Source organism: Dermochelys coriacea, chromosome 9 (genome assembly GCF_009764565.3).
Source record: "Dermochelys coriacea isolate rDerCor1 chromosome 9, rDerCor1.pri.v4, whole genome shotgun sequence".
Taxonomy (NCBI): Eukaryota; Metazoa; Chordata; order Testudines; family Dermochelyidae; genus Dermochelys; species Dermochelys coriacea.
Window position 1 is genome coordinate 60119034 of NC_050076.1, and position 14324 is coordinate 60133357.

Here is a 14324-nt window from a genome sequence, read left to right on the forward strand (position 1 = left end):
TCGCAGATTTGGATGGGATGGACATAGGGGCTCACAAGTTCAAGCTGCTGGGGCAGAGGCAGCAACTCTTGAGAGGGGAAGAGGAGAGTTGGGGGGAACTGATGGCCCCCAACTTTAAATGGCTCTCTGAAGCCCCTGGCTGGACTCTACCCCTTTTAGCTGCACCCTGGGGTCTGGTTTGTGGCCCACAGGCAGCAGGTAGGTGGGTGGGCTTCTGGATTAGCACCAATGTGCTGCTAAATTAGCAGCTCACTCTAGAAATTCCAGTTGCCTCCCAATGGCCAATACTCTTTGGCCTCCTGAACTGGAATGGGTGGTGGCAACTCCCCCAGTTGGGCTCTCAGATGAGCTGCTGGAAATGCCAGCTCAGTCCACAGCTACCCCTGTAGCACTCAGGGCCCAGCATGCTGCCCTGGCCCAGGGATTCCACAGGCTTCGCTGAGGAACGTTTGGAGCTTTTAAGCCATGTTTGGCCTTTCACCCAGCATCAACCTCCATGTTGTTAGCTTAATTGCACTGATTAATTCCAGCTTGGAAACTGGCTGATCAAAGTCAGTTAACGTGGCAAACCAAACCCAGGTCAGATCTCTGTCCTGTGTTCTGCAGGTCAGACAGATGATCACAAGGGTCCAGTATGGACTTACAATCTATGAACTCTACCCCACCCAGCAGCCTTTTGTGAGCCTCTGTGCAAGTGGAGGGGGATGCAAAGCTTAGGTTAACCCCTTGTGCCCCTGGCACTAAGTAATGCCCTACGAATCACACCAGCTTCCACCATTGTCTATAATTCCTCTTCGTGTGACAATCACCCCAAGTTGGCCCAGTGGCTGTTGTGCTGGGAGCTGCACACACAGCTAGTGAGAGACAGACCCTGCCCCAAGAGCTCATGGGCTAAGTAGACAAGGGGCGGGAGGGGAAAGTGAGGCACAGAGAACTACAGGACTTGCCTGAGGTCACCCAGCAGCAGAGCTGGGATTAGAATCCAGCTGTCTAGGCGCCTGGCCCAGTACCTGCTCTGCTAGGCCACACTGGTTCTGTTATAGCCTGGAGAGCATGCAGAGCCTGATCCTACTGCAGTCACCAAAGCGCTGCTCCCCAGACTCCCCGGCCTGATGTGGGCATTGGCCCTGCACTGGGAAAACAGGGCCAGGCCCAGTGGCTGAGGGGGCAGGTATGCTCAGTGGTATGGAGTCCAGGAGCACTTGGGCTGTGTGCTGGGGGCCAAGTCTCCCTTGCCCTGCTGGGTCACTCAGCTGTGTGCCCCCCGTGGATCCTCATCTCTCTGGATCGCAAGGGGCTGACTGGGGAGCTGGCCTGGAGCCTTGTGGATTTGGCATAGGGGGAGGGACAGCAGAGAGGCTGGATAAAAGGCAGGGGCAAGGCAGTTACCAAACAGCAGGCACCTGTCAAATATTTGATCACAGGAGAGACGGGTGCCAGAAAACCCAGGGGGACGGAGGAAGCACATAGGAGCCCAGGGCTAGTGGCTGGTGTGTGCTCGGTGGGCAGCACCAGGGCTGTAAGTACACGTGCCCCCTTCCCCAGCCGTGAACAGAGGCAGCATGGCCAGCAGGCTCCCCTCTGTGCTCTGGGGTGCAGGCACCAGGAGGGTACTGCTCATCTGTGTCGTGCTGCTGCTGCTCAGCTCCTGGCAGGTGAGTCTGGTCTGTTTGCACAGAGCATGGGGGATTAAGGGCTGAGTGTTGCTCAGGGGACACCAGCGTGAATCTGCAGCCACTCTGGCTCTGCAGTGGAGCAGGCTGCCCTGGAAAGGGGTCACCAGATATTAATATCAATGTGTGCGGTGGGTGACTGCCAAGGGAGAGCATCGCCACCTGCCTCAAGCCCAGAGCGTGGTCAGAGGCTTAGACCCACACAGAGAGCCAGAGCCTTGGTGGATGAGGTGGGCACAGGGTGCTATAGGCCTGGGCACTGCTTAAAGGGACGATTCCTCTGCTGTCAGGGTGGGGACAATGCATGGGCGAACCGCAGTGCAAGGAGGGATGCTCTCCCCAAGTTAGGGATTCTCAGCATGTGGCTCCAGCGCCCTTCAACAGCAGGGCATGGGGGAGAGGGGGCCACACAGCAGGAACTGGAACTGAGGAAACTGTTGCCAGAATGGAGAAGCTGGAGCTCCACAAATGCTGAACTCCTCTGGATTTACACCAGTGCCACTGAGAGCAGGAGGGGGCCCACTCAGATATTTATTTACAGGCATTTCTACAGAGAGTCCCAGTGCTGCACAGCCCCACACCCCTCAAGGGAGGGCAGTACTGTTGTTAGCCCCATGTTACAGTGAAAACTGAGGCACGGATTGGGAAGGGGACTTGCTGGGCCACCTAGGGAGTTTGAGACTGCGGCAGGGGTTGAATCCAGAACTCCCAGCACCTGCTCTAAGCACAGACCATCCAGGCAGGCTCACACAGGGACCTGGGTAACCAGGCATGCGCTCCCCCAGTCTGGCTGCAGTTTTACCCAGGGATCCTCAGCAAACAGCAGCACAAAACTCAGACAGCTCCTTAAGGCTCCCTCTGCTTTCCCTGGGACTGACAAACAGAATCAGGAAGTCCTGGCAGCCTCACTCAGCCGGGGGCCAGGGGTTCTCATGGGGTTCCAAGTCATGGCAGCAGGACCCAGGGGTTTTTGACTGCCTGCAAAGATGTTGCATGAGGGTCTGGTGCTGTGAACCCAGCTCCTTTTCCCAGACTGCTTCTCCCACAGGGCACTATTGGATCCTACCTGTGCCTGTGAGAGACCGTACTTTATGGGCTTTCCACACACAGTTCTGCCAGTGCCTTTCAATCCCAACCCACAGCCCCCTGCTATCCCAGCCCTATGCTTCTGGCAGACACAGACTCTGCCGGTGCCCCTCAATCCCAACCTACAGCCCCCTGCTATTCCAGACCTGATCTTCTCGCCCATCTCCGCTGATGTCATAGAATCATAGAAGATTAGGGTTGGAAGAGACCTCAGGAGGTCATCTAGCCCAACCCCCTACTCAAAGCAGGACCAACACTAACTAAATCATCCCAGCCAGGGCTTTGTCAAGCTGGGCCTTAAAAACCTCTAAGGATGGAGATTCCACCACCTCCCCAGGTAACCCATTCCAGTGCTTCACCACCCTCCTCGTGAAACAGTGTTTCCTGATATCCAGCCTAGACCTCCCCACAGCAATTTGAGACCATTGCTCCTTGTTCCGTCATCTGCCACCGCTGAGAACAGCCGAGCTCCATCCTCTTTGCAGGTAGTGAAAGGCTGCTATCAAATCCCCCCTCACTCTTCTCTTCTGCAGACTAAACAAGCCCAGTTCTTCCTCGTAAGTCATGTGCCCCAGCCCCCTGATCATTTTCGTTGCCCTCCACTGGACTCTCTCCAATTTGTCCACGTCCTTTCTGTAGTGGGGGGCACAAAACTAGTCACAATACTCCAGATGTGGCCAGTACTGAAGAGAGGGGAATAATCACTTCCCTCGATCTGCTGGCAATGCTCCTATTAAGGCAGCCCAATATGCCATTAGCCTTCTTGGCAACAAGGGCACACTGCTGACTCATATCCAGCTTCTCATCCACTGTAATCCCCAGGTCCTTTTCTGCAGAACTGCTGCTTAGCCAGTCTGTTCCCAGCCTATAGCAATACATAGGATTCTTTGGTCCTAAATTCAGGACTCTGCACTTGTCCTTGTTGAATCTCATCAGATTTCTTTTGGCCCAATCCTCCAATTTGTCTAGGTCACTCTGGACCCTATCCCTACCCTCCAGCATATCTACCTCTCCCCACAGCTTAGTGTCATCTGCGAACTTGCTGAGGATGCAATCTATCCCATCATCCAGATCATTAATAAAGATGTTGAACAAAACCGGCCCCAGGACAGGTCCCTGGGGCACTCCGCTTGATACCGGCTGCCAACTAGACAGTGAGCCGTTGATTACTACCCATTGAGCTGGATAGATTGTCAGGCTTTCTGTCCACCTTATAGTCCATTCAGCCAATTCATACTTTTTTAACTTGCTGGCAAGAATACTGTGGTGATACTTTTGATCGTATCAAAAGCTTTGCTGAAGTCAAGATAGATCATGTCCACTGCTTTCCCCATATCCACAGAGCCAGTTATCTCATCATAGAAGGCAATCAGGTTGGTCAGGCATGACTTGCCCTTGGTGAATCCATGTTGACTGTCCCTCCATCCTGTCCTGAAATGGGACATGGAGCTCAGAGTTTAGAAAGCCTGAGAAGCCATGCAGATGGGGGAGAATGGGACAGGAATGGGAGCTGCTCCTGCAACAGAACTTAACTAAGAAAAGCTCATAGCCCAGTTTGTCCAGACTATTCCCCCATTCCACTCTGACCTATCTGCCTTTCCTCCTGCTGAGTGACTCCATGCTGAGGCCACATCCTCAATGCCAGTATTTAGATGACTAACTTTCCAAACTCCCTTTGAGGCTCTGGGTGCATGTGTATGGATCAGCACCACATGCCAGGGTCTCCCCACACAGGACAGGTCCATGCCCAAACCCCCAATGCCAGGCACCTTGAAATGGTGAGTGAACCACTTCCCTACCACTGTGAATGGCCTTCTGGCCAAAGGTCCCCGCAGAGACACAACTCCCCATCCTTGAGAAGAGATGGTTCCACCTGACCGAGAAGGGGAAGAGCAACTTCGTGCACCAGTTTGCCACTCTAGGGAGGAGGGTTTTAAATGAGGCTGTAAAGGGGCAGGTGATAAAAACTCACAGGTCAGTACCCACCTTAACAGAGGGTTAGATTTCGGGGAAACATGGAAAATTACAACAAGGTCATAAAAACAAGAGGGAAAAGAGTGGGGAAATCTGCTTGACATCTTAGATGTTTGTACACAAATGAAAGGCGTATGGGGAATAAACAGGAAGAATTGGAAGTATTAATTTATAAGCTAAATTATTCCTTAATAGGCACCACAGAGACTTGGGGGGATAATCTCATGACAGAAGTATTGGTATAGAGGGGTACAGCCTTTTCAGAGAGGACAGACAGGATAAAAAGGGAGGAGGGGTTGCATTATACATCAAGAATATATACACTTGTTTTGAGGTCAAGAAGGAGGTGAGAAACAGACCAGTTAAGAGGCTTGGGGTAAAGATAAATAGGGTGAAAAACAGGAATTACATCATGGTAGGGGTCTGCTACAGACCACCAAATCAGGAAGAGGAAGTGGATGAGACATTTCTAGAACAAATAACACAATATCCAGCACACAAACCCTGGTAGTAATGGGAGATTTTAACAATGCAGACATCTATAGGAAAAGAAATATGGCAAAACAACAAATTTCCAATAAGTTCTTGGAGTGTGTTAGAGATGACGTCTTGTTTCAGAAAGTGGAGGAAATAACCAGGGAGACAGCTGTTTGAGACCTGATTCTGCCCAACAGGGAGGAATTGGTAGCGAATCTTAAGGTGGAAGGCAATTTGTGTAAAAGTGATCATGAAATGATAGATTTCATGATTCTAAGGAAAGAAAGCATGAGTAGGGTCGCCAACCCTTCAGAGTTGTCCTGGAGTCACCAGAAATTAATCTTTAATTAGAGATTATGTCATGTGGTGAAACCTCCAGGAATACGTCCAACCAAAATTGGCAATCCTGAGCATGAGAGCAGCAGAATAAGGACATTGGACTTCAAAAAGCAGACTTTAACAAACTCAGAGAACTGGCAGGTAAGGTCCTGTGAGAAAAAAATCTAAGGGAAAACAGAATTCAGCAGAGCTGCCAGTTTCTCAAGGAGACAGTATTAAAGGCACAATTGCAAACTATCCCAATGTGAAGGAAAGATGGGAAGAATATGAAGCGGTCAATATGGTTCCATCAGCTCTTTCATGACCTGAAAATCAAAAAGGAATCCTACAAAAAGTGGAAACATGGACAAATTGCTAAGGAGAAACAAAATATGTAGGAAAAAAATCAGAAAGGCTAAGGCACAAAATGAGTTACACTTAGCAAGGGACATATAAGGCAATAAGGAGAGGCTCTTTAACTACATTAGAGCAGGGGTGGGTAAACTTTTTGGCATGAGGGCCGCATATGGATACGGAAATTGTATGGAGGGCCATGAATGCTCACAAAATTAATAATTCAGTGATGCAGAGTTTATTTCTATTTAGTAAAGATACATTAGGATGTTTTGTTGAAAAATGGCAACTCAAATTGTATTCCTTGAATACCGTAATGCTCCCCTGACTGCTGCTCTTATTTCAAACTGCTGTTTTACAAGATTGCACGCACTATGAAAAAACTGGGCCCTCTCTATAGCCTGGATTTGTTGAGCGTCAGTACCCCTGACAATTTTGAGCCATGGCACTCTAGCCCAAGCCCATATGGACAAGAAGAGGCAAAGACAGGTGTAAACTCACCTATAACTTTATGCCCCCCTCTCCGTCAAAAATGGCATATTTGAAGCAGTGTGATGAAGTCGCACCTGCAGCATGGTTCTGTGGGTGCAGAAAGATAGTAGAATTGTGAGTCGGGGGCTGGGGAGTGCCAGGCAGAGCAGAGCAAGCCCCCAAACCTGGCTACCCGGCCGGCACACTGGGTGGAGTGGAACAAGCCCCCCACTTCTCTCCTCGACCGGAGCTCCGGGATGAGCGGAGCGAGCAAGCCCCTGACCCATTCCCTGGCTGGCGTGCCGGGTGGAGTGGAGCAAGCCCCCAACCCCACTCCCTGGCAGGAGCTTGTGGGCCAGGTAAAAAGGTCTGCTGGGCAGGAGAGTCGTAGTTTCCCACCCCACATTAGGGACAGGAGAAAGATGAAGGAAAATGTAGATCCTTTACTAGGCAGGGAAGGAGATTTAATAACTGACATCAATGAAGCTGAGCTGTTTAATGCCTATTTTGCTTCAATCTTCACTAAAAAGTGTAATGATGAACAGATGCTCAACATAATTAATATTAACAAGGGGGAAGGAATGCAAGTCAAATAGGGGAAGAATGGGTTAAAGAATATTTGAATAAGTTAAATGTATTAATGTCGACAAGGCCTGATGAAATTCATCCTGGGGTACTTAAGGAACTAGCTGAAGCAATCTTGGAACCACTAGCAGTTATCTTTGAGGTCCCAAGAGACTGGAGAAGGGCAAATATACCTGTATCTGCCTTTAAAAAGGGGAACAAAGAGGAACTGGGGAATTATAGACAAGTCAATTTAACATCAGTACCTGAAAGATATTGGAACAAATTATTAAACAATCAGTTTGTAAGCACCAGGAGGATAATAGGGTTATAAGGAATAGCCACCATGGATTGGTCTAGAACAAATTACTCCAAAATAACCTAATTTCCTTCTTTGACAGGATCACTGGTGTAATGGATAGGGGAACCAGTAGATGTGATATATCTTGACATTATTAAGGCTTTTGATAAGTCCCACATGATATTCTCATAAGCAAATTAGGGAGATTTGGTCTAGATGAAATTACTGTAAGGTAATTGATTGAGAGACTACTCAGAGACTAGTTATGAATGGATAGCAGTTGCACTGGGATGGTGTATCTAGTGAGGTCCCACAGGAGTCAGTCCTGGGTCCAGTGCTATTCAATATTTCCAGTAATAGGGTGGATAGTATGCTTATAAAATATGTAGCTGACACCAAGCTGGGGTGAGGGTTTGCAAGTATTTGGAGAACAGGATTAGAATTCAAAATGATCTTGACAAATTGGAGAATTGGTCTGAATTCAACAGATGAAATTCAATAAAGACAAGTGCAAAGTACTACAAGTAGGAAAAATCAAATTCACTACTACAACATAGGGAATAGAAGTACCGCTGAAAAGGATCTGGCCCTTATACTGGATCACAAATTGAATATGAGACAATGAAGTGATACAGCTGTGAAGAAGGCCAATATTCTGGGGTGTATTAACAGGAGTGTCTTATGTAAGATATGGGAGGTAATTGTCCTATTCCACTTGGCACTAGTGAGGCCTTAGCTGTACTGTGTCCAGTATAAATTGTCCAGGAGAAACTGGAGAGAGTCCAGAGGAGAGCAACCAAAATGATAAAAGCTTCAGAACACCTGACCTACGTGGAAAGGTTAAAAACCCAGGCATGTTTAGTCTTGAGAAAAGAAGACTGAGGGGGAACCTGATCACAGTCTTCAGATATGTTCAGGACTGTTCTAAAGAGGACAGGGATCAATTGTTTTCCGTGTCCACTAAAGTTAGGACAAGCAGTAATGGGCTTAATCTGAGGCAAGGGAGATTAGGTTAGATATTAGGAAAAACTTTCTAACTTTCAGGGTAGTTAAACTGTGAAATTGGCTTCCAAGGGAGGTTGTGGGATCCCCATGCCACAGAATGCACCCTCAGCTTGTGCTCACTGCCTAGCCCATTAGAGTGGCCTCTTACTTACAGCAGATGCAGTGGCCATTGCTTTGGGTATCTTTAATCTTTAGATTCCAAGCATTACAACAGTACAGGCATGTCGGGAGCAGCCTCCCACCCAGTTTCTCTCCACACCCAGCTCCCTCTCTGCACTCTCCCACTTCACTTGCTGTTTTCCACATTATAGATCTTTTCCTTATTGAGCTAATTACATCATTTGTCTCACCATTGCCCCCAGGTGTCAACAATCCCCACCATAACGGGCTAATTGACCCAATTAAGTCTGCAATCTCTGTTAGGCAGTTGCCTAAGTGACTAGGGTGCTACAGCCAGCACTCGTGACTAGAGGTGTTTAAGAGCAGGCTGGACAAACACTGCCAGGGATGGTCTAGGTTCACTTTGTCCTGCCCCAGTGCTGGGGGATGGACTAGATGACCTCTCGGGGTCCCTTCTAGACCTATGATTCTATGATTCTCACCCTTTGCTCGGTGTAGGGACCATAGCCAGAAATCCCAGCCAAGTGCACAATGCTGGAGCCCACTCCTGCCTATGCTGGGATCATCTTGCTCCCTCCCTCTCTGACTGTGAGGCCACAGGGAGATCTGGCCCATCCCACCAGCATCAGTGGGACTCACACAGCTGGGGCTGTTGGATGGTGACCCCAGGCACAGGGACAGAGCTGCACTGCACGGTTATGACCAACATGGTCCCTCCCACCTGCTTCTTACTGCCACCCGGGATCTCTTCCTCTACTAGGGTGACCAGATGTCCCAAGTATATAAGGACAGTCCTGATATTTGGGGCTTTTTCTTATATAGGTGCCAATTACCCACCACCCCCTGTCCTGATTTTTCACACTTGCTATCTGGTCACCCTATCTTCTACCATGCTGCTGGAGCCCAGCCCGCATGTCCTAGTCCTGTGGCTGGGGTGACACTGATCTGTGGGCTTAACAGGCACACAATACATACTCCTCTGCAGCTCCAGGGGGAGCTCTCACCCAGTCAAGAGGCATTGCCATCTAGTAGAGCAGAGAAGGAGAGGACTTCTGGGTTCTATTCATGGCCCTGACACTGCTTCCGTGTGTGTCCCTACGCGAGTGGCTTTGATCCCTCTGTGCCTCAGTTACACAGGGTGATGGGCATGGGGGCAGGGCTTTGGGCACCAATATGTGAGGCTCTCTGAGATGCCAGAGCCAAGTGCTTCCCCTGGAGAGCCCTGTACTGCCTCACCATCATCATGGACTGCCCATCATAACTAGCCTCCAGTTGGCTGGGGCTGACCCTGGGTCTTTCAGAGAGGGAACTCCCTGCATGCTCCATCTGCTGGCTCTCTCCACACCACAGTCAGGGCCTGATCCAGCTGTCTTGATGTTAGATCCCCACAATGGCCATTGGGGTCTGCTCACCAGGCTGGGCGTTAGAGGAAAGGTGATGACTGAGGAGGAGGGGGCACTGAGCTGGGGGGGCATGGGGCTGTGCCCTCCCGAGCTTCTCCCAGACCCAGCCCAGAGCTCCCCTTGCCCCATCCCAACCTGGGCCTTGGAATGCCAGGTGGCCACCTCTCATGTTGGTGCTTCTCCCATTCCAGTTCTCCTTGTCCCAGGGCCTCTGGATCACAAAGCCCATGCTGTGACTGGCCTGCCCCATTGTGGAGTGTATTGCTGACCTGATGCCAGCCCCAGAGGAGTTGGGGGCCAGAAGTGCTGTGCACTGGGACGGAGGTGAGCCCTAGCAACTCCCTCTGTGGGGCTGACTGGGCCAGGCCCATGCTTCTCCTTCCAGCCCTCTCCTGTCACTCTAGGGAACATCAGGCCTTGCCGGGAGCAGGATGTTGCTCAGCGCTACAGCCAGCCAGGTCTCCTCCCCACCTGCCATTCTCAAGTCAGGCCCTGATGGGGGACCCGCACACCACCGAGCAGTCAGGATGACGCCCTTCTGGAGGATGGTGGGCAGCAAACCACTGGGAGCCTATTGCCGGCACGGCCTGGAATGCAGCACCAAGATGTGCAGGTGAGTCTGGAGTGCCGGGGGAGAGCTACTATTCCAGCCCTGGGCTTTCCACCCCTCTCTGCTGGTACCCCTCATCCTAACCTGCACTCCCCTGCTAATCAAGCCCTGGGCTTTCCACTCCAACTCTGCAGGTGCCCCTCAATCCCAACCTGCAGCCCCTGCTAACCCAGCCATGGGTTTCCCAAATGCACAGTTCTGCTGGTGTCCCTCAGTCCTGACCCACAGCCCCCTGCTATTCCAGCCCTGGGCTCCCCACACACAGCTCTGCTGGTGCCCTTTAGTCCTGAGGGCCCTCCACCCTGCCCCCGTCCTGACTTGCGGGTGGTTGGAGCTGGGGACTGGGTTTGGGCCTGTTTCTACAGTTCACCCTGTTGAGGTGGGGGGAACTGATGGTGGGTGTGCAGGGGATGGAGATGAATTGGGGAGCAGGATGGGGGCATGCAATCAGGAGAGCCTGCTGCCCAGGGTATGGGGTAATGTGCGCTCCCCCTAGGCTCATGGCTGCTTTGCTTCCCCAGGAATGGGCACTGTGCTCCCCCACAGTATGAGTGCTGAAAGCTGGAAGCTGATGCAATCCCGGCTGGAGACAATGCTCCCCATCTACCCCCAGGATCAGAGCATCTGCAGACTGGAGGCCATCAATACTTGCCCCTGGGGTGGGACTGTGAGACACATGACCCAGAGGGCTCCAGCCTCCCCACACAGGTGGGAGTGTGTCCCAGTCCCCTCACGTGCGCTCTCGGTGAAGGGGAAAGTATTCATAATCCCAGCGGGGGCGAATTCCAAGCCTGACCCAGCACCCCCCCAGCAGCAGCCATCTGGAGGGCTCCCACAGCGAAGCCTGCACAGACCCAAGCTGCTCGCAGGGACTGCTGTTGCTTCTGATATTGAATGGGGGCTGAGAATGCAGGGATGACCCCAACAAGAGCTGGGAGACCAGACCCCTCCTGGCCCCAGCATTGCTCTGTGCAAGGAAAACTGGGGCTCTTAAAGGAGCCACATTTGCAAGCTGTTGCCACTCTATGGGGGGGAAGGATAGCTCAGTGGTTTGAGCATTGGCCTGCTAAACCCAGGGTTGTGAGCTCAATCCTAGAGGGGGCCATTTAGGGATCCAGGGCAAAAATTGGGGATTGGTTTTGCTTTGAGCAGGGGGTTGGACTAGATGAAGTCCTTTCCAACTCTGATATTCTATAGGGGCTGAAATCCCTCCTCAGAGCCAGCCCAAAGGAAATGCTCCCACAGCCCTACCCAGCAGAGGGATCCTTTCTGTGCCTTCCTGCCAAGCCAAGAAAGCATCCCACCTTGGGGTCCCTGGAAGCTTAGGACAGCGGTAGTGTGCAAAGCATTTTGCACTGTAAAGTACAGCCACATGCTGGGGATGTGCCTGCCCAGCCCTAGGGAAAGGCTGACCTGAGGGGGTGCTGTTACTGTAAGTGATCCTGCTGTGTAGCTGCGCCCGTCCCTGATCCTCTAACATGCTTTGCATGGCTTTCCATTGCAGAGATTCTGCCCTACATGGGACTTGGACTCCTGCTTTGGGTCTCAATACATGTCCCAGGTTCCAACACCCGTCCCAAGCCCCCCACAAAATTCGGATACGGGAGCCTGGTAAAAAGAAAAGGAGTACTTGTGGCACCTTAGAGCCTAACAAATTTATTAGAGCATAAGCTTTCGTGAGCTACAGCTCACTTCAGATGAAAGCTTATGCTCTAATAAATTTGTTAGTCTCTAAGGTGCCATAAGTACTCCTTTTCTTTTTGCGAATACAGACTAACACGGCTGCTACTCTGAAAGGATCCTGGTAGGGGGTGATCCCCGCATTCAGTATGGATGGCCCCCAGCCCAGAACAGATGCTGCCATAAGTCTGCTCCCATCACTTGGCAGCAGGGTGTCAAGGCATCTGGTTTGCCGACCGGGCCATTAAAAGTCCAGTTGGCGGCGCAGCAGGGGCCTGGGGCTAAGGTAGGCTCCCTGCCAACCCTAGCTCCACGCAGTTCCTGGAAGCGGCCGCCAGGTCTCTGCAGCCCCTAGATGCATGGGAGACCAGGGAGGCTCAGCACGCTGCCCACGCCCCAAAGGCTGGCTCCCATTGGCCAGGAACCGCGACCAATGGGAGTTACAGGGGTGGCGCCTGCGGGCATGAGAGCAGCATGTGGAGCCTCCCTGGCTGCCAGTGCATCTAGGAGCTGCAGGGACCTGGCAGCCACTTCCCAGGAGCTGTGGTAAGAGCTGCTGGGACCCCATGCCCTCTCCCACGCCCCAACCCCCTGCCCTACCCCAGGGTCCCCTCCCACACCCAAACTCCTTCCCAGAGCCCACACTCCCCCAACACCCTGTCCCAGCCCCCTCCTGCACACCAAATCACTCATCTCTGCCCCCATCCCAGAGCCTGCATTCCCAGCCAGAGTCCTCATCCCCCTCCTGCACCCCAGCCTGGAGCCGTCTCCCGCACCCTGAACCCCTTATTTCTGGCCCCAACCAGAGCCCGCACCTCCAGCTCAAAGACCATACCCCACACACCCCAACCCTCTGCCCCAGCCCTGATCTCTCTCCTGCACCCCAAACGCCTCATCCTTGGCTTCACCCTAGAGCCCACACCCACAGCCAGAACCCTCTCCCTCCTGCACCCCAACCCCCTGCCCCAGCCCAGTGAAAGTGAGTGAGAGTGGGGGATGGAGCGAGTGGGGGCGGGACCTCTGAGAAGGGGCAGGGCAGGGATGTTTGATTTTGTGTGATTAGAAAGTTGGCAACCCTACTTGTGCAGGTTGGCACAAAACAGGGCCCAGGACGCCAACCTGTAACTTCCCATTTGCCTGGCTCCAGTGCTAGAACTGTGTTTGCTGTACTCACACTGCCACCTGGTGGCTGATCTCAGCAGGTTCAGCTCTAATCTATAAACTCCCTAGGTATGGTTTGTGCAGTCACTGGGTTGTGAATTTCTTGGTGCTGAGCAAGGCTGCTCCATCCACAACATAGAGATTCATAGAGTCTAAGGTCAAGAGGAGCCATTGTGATAATCTAGTCTGACCTCCTTGTGACAAGTTCGGCCACAGAGACCCCCTTGGGCCTGTCACCTGACGTGCTGAGATTACCTCTGAGCCCATTTTCCCTGCCATCTTGGGACTTCCTGAACCCTGTCTTGTTGAGCCAGACTTGCTAGCCTGCTGCCATACAGATCCAGGTCTGGTCCACGCCCCCAAAGCTGCAGACTTTAACCAACAACTGCTCAGCAGGTCACCTATCTCCAGCACCCAGACACCCAGCTCCCAATGGGATCCAAATCCCAAATAAATCCATTTTACTGTATAAAGCTTACACAGGTAAACTGATAAACAGTCCGCCCTTCAACACTGATAGGGAGATATGCACAATTGTTTGCTCCCCCAGGTATTAATCACTTACTCTGGGTTTACTAATAAACAAAAGTGATTTTATTAAATATAAAAAGTAGGATTTAAGTGGTTTCAAGTAATAACAGACAGAACAAAGTAAGTTGCCAAGGATAATAAAGCAAAAACATGCAAGTCTAAGCCTAATACATTAAGAAACTGTTTACAGGTAAAATCTCACCCTCACAGATGTTCCAATAAGCTTCAAAGTAGCAGCTGTGTTAGTCTGTATCCGCAAAAAGAAAAGGAGTACTTGTGAAGTGAGCTGTATCTCACGAAAGCTTATGCTCAAATAAATTTGTTAGTCTCTAAGGTACCACAAGTACTCCTTTTCTTTTTCCAATAAGCTTCTTTCACAGACTAGACTCCTTCCTGTTTGGATATATATTATATATATTCAGGCCTGCCTGTAAAGGCCTATACTTTAAGAATTTATGTATATGTTTATCATTTAGCTAGTTATAGAAGTATAAAAGAAAGAATTCTCTCACTGTGACAGTCTGAAGCTCTGTTCTTAGGCTAATGCCTTTGGCCAAGCAGCAGGGACAGCCATAAACTGGGAAGCAACCGGTCAC